We start from the raw sequence: 6,293 nt of genomic DNA, 5'->3' as shown, positions 1-6,293 counted from the left end.
TTTTATCCCATTCTCTTCTCTTAAACTTCTCTTTTCATTCCTTTTTTTCTAGTTTGTTTCCTCCTATTTGAATTCTCTCATGCATCCCCCTAGCAACTTCCCCTGAATCCTTCTTCTTATTCCAAGAATGGAGGTGAGACACCTTGTCTTTTTGTTCCAAGAATGTACAGGAGACACCTTGTTAAGATATATGAGTAATGGTTTAAATGTAGAAACTGATTTTCTCCCCTTGAACACCTATATTGAACACCTATATTGGTAATAGAATACCTATAGAACTCCAATATGTCCTTTTATTTATTGACATCATCTCTCGAACCAACATAGAACAATAACACATCATCAACAAATAAAATAGGTGTCAAATAAAAATTACTATGTTTCTTTTCTTTAAGTATACATTTATTTGACGCCTAAGATAGATAGTCTTAATCCTTTAGCATTAGTCCTCCAAAAGGCTTTAAAAAAATTCATTCCATACCATTAAAATCCACTTTCGAAGATAGTAAAGACATGCAGCCCATTATCTAATTTACCATTTGCACATGGAATCCTATGTGAATCAAGATTAATTTCAAATATAACCAATTTGATCTATCACATGATTTAGATAAATCCAATTTCAATGAGATTACATTCAATATCTAGGTTGTAATATAATGGAGTCTTCTCTAAGCCACTCCAATATCCTCATATGTAGAAATCCAAGATGTTCTCTAGAAGTAGACTTTTAAAATATATTTTTTTCACCTAGACTGTATTAATATTTTATAATATTTTATGGATGAAGTTAGAAAGGGTTGTTAGCATGAAGTAATCAAAGGAATCTAAAACTAATTTTTGTAATTAAAGCTAAGTGTATATTTTAAAACTCCCAAGACTTTTCCATTTCTATGTCGTTTACTATATTCAATAGATAGGTTGGCCAGCCTGTTCAATATTTCTTTTCAATATCTCCTGCAAACGCACGTTTCTTTATTAGCGTTGACCCGTAATTTTTGCAGTGGGGGTGATCATGAAAGCAGCTGGCCAACCTGTTCAATATTTCTTTTCAACATCTCCTGCAACTAACTGGACGTCTCTTTATTCTGCATCCCAAAAATCTGAAAGCGACCCATACAGTCAACGTGTAACATCTCCCCTAAGTTATTCATGAAAGAATCATAAATGTTAAAATAAGTTAATTACTACTCATTACCAAAGAGTTGCTTAAATTTTAAGAACCAAGTCAAATTGAGTTAAGTCGAATTCGGTTAAGTCATAGTCATAGTGGAATAGTTGGTTAAATTTAAGGAGTTTAGTGTGTGAATGTATGTCAAATATTTTTAAAATCAAATTTGTTGTGTTCAGTAAAATAATGGTAACTTGTGTGTTTTTGGCGTTATAAAATAGTGGTAACTGGTGTGTTTTTGGCGTTAAATTTATGTTTTTGCCACTTTTACCTTTCCAACCAATTAATATCAAAACTAAAATCATAAAACTTAAAAAAATTTAAACCAGAGCTGATTCAGACCTGACTGTCCGAGATCTTATCGTTCCAAAGAGTCAGAGATTCTGCAGCCTCTTATTGAGAGAATTCAATTAAAAAAAACATGTAGTGCTTAGCTCGATCGAGAGTTGGATAAAGATCAGAAGAAAAGATAAAAACATATAATTTTGCAATTCATATGCCTTTCCATCATTCAAGATTTGATTCTACTATTGATATCAATTTTTGCCACTTCAGTCGCAAATTTAGCGTTGATGGGAAGAAAGGGCGAAGTGGTAAACAAAGTCGCATGTTTTTCTCTTTCGCTTGCAGATTTTGTCTTAAATGTATTGAACACGGAAAAGACTATTGAACAAATACATAACATCCTCTTATCAATTTATTATGTTTTAAAACGTGTTATTGTGGGTGTTTTGCAGGTAATGGTGGCTTCATCGACAACAACAATAATGTATCAGTGTACAAGGTCGACAACGCTTGCAATGACCGGCTTTCTATATATATCCATTGTTCAGTTCTCTTTGCCAACACACCACTGTTGGCAATCACCACAATCTCACAATCTCTACGGATGCGTCATGCATCGTTAAATTAAACCATCCCATCAAACTTGTAGATGTACCGGATCCAGCAGAGGGAGAGGCAAGATCCCCGAATTTGCCTGAATACGATGAAAATACGACAAGTGACGTATCTAATTTTTTTGGAAACAGATCCTTGTCGCAAGAAACGCCGCTGATGAATTTTGTCAGAAGTCGCAAAAATTAAAAGCCCTTGCCGGAATCTGCAAAAGTTAAAATCTCAGGAATTTAGGGTTTTGATTATTTGATAAATTTAAAAGCTCATGTTGGTGGTCCCTCTTTGTCGGCAGTGCACCCTAGACAAGCAGAACATGCGAGGAACTATTTGGTGTTATTCGGCAGTAGGTGTTATTCGACGTTTAGGCAGTGCACCCTATTCAACTTGTTGCTCGAATGTTTGACATTTAGACCAAGGTATATCCCCGTCGTATTATTACCATCGTTTTACACCGATACAAATAGCTTCGAAAGTTCAAAGGTCTTATTCTTATAATTTGTTCCCTCGTAATGTAACAATGTTTGCACAAGGGCTAGATGATGAACACGAATACACTTATGCCAAATGGGTGTCAGTTAACCTCTCATGGGTCGTGGCTCACCCTTGTTAGCCTCTCATGGCTCACTTGTTCCTTCTTTCCCTGCCCCCGCCCTTCGCAGAGTTCTACTTAGTAATTCCTTTGCCTCTCATGGCTCACAAGCTCCGAAGCATTACGGGTCGATTCCCGGAATCGACCCGCCGCCGGTCGGGCGGGGCGGAGCGGCGCTGGGGTGGCGCAGCGCCACCCCAGCGCCGCTCCGCCCCGCCCGACCGGCGGCGGGTCGATTCCGGGAATCGACCCGACGAGTTTTATGAAGCAATATCGCTGATCAATCTATTACAGAGTCATGCATCGTTAAATTAAACCATCCCATCAAACTTGTAGATGTAATGGATGGTACATATCTCTTCGTAATCACACAAATGAAAACATTCTATTATCTGGTACATGCTTTGACAAGATTATAACTTAAAAAATTTTGCGGTATGACTTAGTCGGGGAGAAAGTGCCTTGTTCTGCAATTTTAAGAACAAGGATGATGCATAAACTTAAAAGAGGGCCCGTGCTAGCGACCACATTTGATTGATCTAATGATAGTGACAGCAATCATCTAATGTATTATTCTGCTGGAAAGGATCTCTACTTATCTCCATTAAAGAATTTAGTATTCTCTGGTGCAAGGAATCCTCGTTGCAACTAAAATAATAGTAGAATCGCACGACTGCCTTGTACCTTTCGCACTCCTGACATCCAAAGGAAGCCAAGAAACGGAAAGCGGATTCTCTTTTACAATGGAAAACGGGACATTCCTCGTGGATCGCACTGATAACAGCTCTAGTTTTGCTATATTAAATGCTGCAGATTGACTACTATAGTATATAGTGTTAGTGGTGGTAATTGCAACTCATGCTCTCCAATTCGTAATGTATGTGTAATAAACGTGTGTAATAAACGTGTGTACGAAGTCTAACAATGCATGTAAAGTTTTGCAATTGACATTCACATGAGGTGTCATTTAATTATTTAAGTATTTTAGGTTTTGACGTTAAATGGCATTCTATAAAATAAATCAGGTATCATTTTTGAATGTATAAATTAATTATTCTGATCGTAGAAACTATACCACTCAAACCTACTAATCAACGACTCAATGATATTATTAATCAAAAAATGTTGCAACCATTGTTCAGATTATATCATTTACACAATGCAGACTTACCACTGACACAAATCCACTAATATGATTAATAAAAAAAATCGAAAATTTAAAACGTAAACCACACAACACAGACCTCTCAGAGAATCACTCGACTTATAAATTTCACGAAATTCAAAGAAAATACTGCAACACCTCGAACACTTTACATGGTCAGATGCCCTGTTCTTTAAAATGGGAGCAAACCAGTCAGATTCAGGCAACTGTAGCGCCGCTGATTCGAGGTCGTCGCTCTGAGTTATCTCCCGCTAACACGACGGATGAAACCTTCCGTTTTCTACATATAGGCGTGGTAGCTACGGGTTTCGATACCTTGATATACCCCGTTATCTTCTTGATGTCATCCCGTTGCACGGGTTTGACAATGAAGTCTTCGGCTCCTTCATCTAAACACCTTTGAATTCGCTGTGGCACATTCTCTGATGACATTATAATTACAGGTATCTCCTTCAAACCCTTGATTTCCTTGAGTCTCTTGAGGAGATCGTAGCCTGTCAGTTCTGGCATGCAATAATCTGTGATAATCAAACTGAACTTCAATGGATTAGTGCAGACAGTGGCTGTCGCTTGTTCTTTATTTACTCCAAGAAGTTCAAGCGCCTTGGCAGCACTGTCCACGGCAGTGACTGCAAAGACACACAACACAGACCTACCAATCACACAAATCCAATAATATTATTAATAGAAAAAAACTCTAAAACATGGAATAGCCGACTAAAACACCAAGCAACTAAAAAGGAAATACTACAAATAAAAATATATATTTTGTTCTTAAAACTTTGAGAATTTTATTTCTAAATTTTCTAACCATTTGATATAAGAGAAGTGTTTGTCCGAGACTTCGTGTGTGTAGAGTTCATTTACACGTAGCTGCAATGTAGTCGGTGATTGGTGATCAACACCAAGGTAAAATCTACTGAACGGAAGTCAAAAACGAAAGATATATTAACCCTGAAAGATGTACGTAGCCCATTTGCTTTTCATATTAAGTTAGCAACCCAATAATGCCCTATTAGAAAGCCTAATGTATACACTTGTTTTGACATTGCACTTCATTGGAAATGGTAAGTAACTTTTTTATAAATCTAAGCAAGGAACATTGGCATGTGGTTAAATGGATTTTAAGATAAATTAAAAAGCTCAAATTGATTATTGTTTGGTTTTTAGATATTAATAATATCTTGTTGGAAGGATCCAGAATAATGATACAACAGGTGAATGGATTCTAGAAAATCCATAACAAGCTATATTTGTATTTTTTTGAGGGGCTAAGAGTCTTATAGATATCTAGATTGCAAAGTATGGTGGATCTTTTTACCACTAAGGCTAAGTATATTGCAACATGCAAGAAAATGAGTTGGATGAGGAGGTTCTTTGAAGAATTAGGTATACAACAAGAAAAGCATGTATTGAATTATGATAGCCAAAGTTTAATCCATCTTGAAAAAAATCATGACATTTTTTCTAAGCCAAAGCATATTGATATACAATATCACTTGTTTGCCAAGCACTAGATGGTGGGTTACTATATTTGGAAAAAATACACACATAAAACAATCCAACTGATATGTTAACAAAAGGTTTGTGAATGGATAAGAAAGAGCTTTGAAGTACCTCGGCTGACCAAGATCATCTGCCATATCATCATTTTTAAATCCTTCCAACAGTGTATCAATACCTTGAAAAAACAAACAATAATCAATTGGGCCTTTAATATATCTTTAAATCTATTTAACTGCTTGGATTTACAAGAGAACTACTTACCACTCCCAATGAAGCACAACATCACAGCAAGTGCATATTGCATACATTAGGCTTCCTATTGTTGAAGCATATGGAAGGCTTGGATATTTATGTTTTTGCTTCAATACAAGTAGGTTATTGTTTATTTGTTAATTTAAGATGAGAAGCAAATGGTCTATATACATGTTTTGCATCGGCCATATTAAATTTGTTTAGGGTTGCATTTAAATCATGTATTAAGGTATTGTTGTTTAGGGTCTATATACATGTTTTGCATCGGCCATTGCAAGGTATTGTTGTTTTATTAGCATTTTTTAAAAAGTATGAAAATTGACCCTAAAAAAAAAAATCATTATTCCAGTATCAACACTTTCGTTCTGAAGCTATATTTTGCAGGAAAATTTCGTAGAAAATTTCGTAGTCACTGCCATTTTTAAAACAGCCGCAAAATTGACACCTAAAAAAAAATCATTATTCCAGTATCAACACTTTCGTTCTGAAGCTATATTTTGCAGGAAAATTTCGTAGAAAATTTCGTAGTCACTGCCATTTTTAAAACAGCCGCAAAATTGACACCTAAAAAAAAAACATCGTTCCAGTATACACACTTTTCGTTTTGAGCACTGTTTTTGTGGTTTTTTTGGGGTTTTTGGGCCAGAGTTCCCGTTTTGAGTTTATAGTTCCCGTTTCAAAGTTTACATTGTTCTCATGTTAAGGATTCATTA

At 35.8% G+C, this 6,293-nt stretch overlaps 1 pseudogene; it reads right to left on the bottom strand.

The window, feature by feature from the left end:
• Positions 1–3,924: 3,924 nt before the first annotated feature.
• On the bottom strand, positions 3,925–5,632 carry LOC149246617 (two-component response regulator ORR3 pseudogene; annotated as a pseudogene).
• Between the last annotated feature and the right edge of the window lie 661 nt (positions 5,633–6,293).

This window comes from Pinus tabuliformis, chromosome 7, assembly GCF_031772625.1.
Source record: "Pinus tabuliformis cultivar Carrire ecotype Pingquan chromosome 7, CPIR1, whole genome shotgun sequence".
Classification (NCBI taxonomy): Eukaryota; Viridiplantae; Streptophyta; class Pinopsida; order Pinales; family Pinaceae; genus Pinus; species Pinus tabuliformis.
Note: the sequence above shows the minus strand (reverse complement) of the source record. Positions and strands in the feature narration are given on the sequence as shown.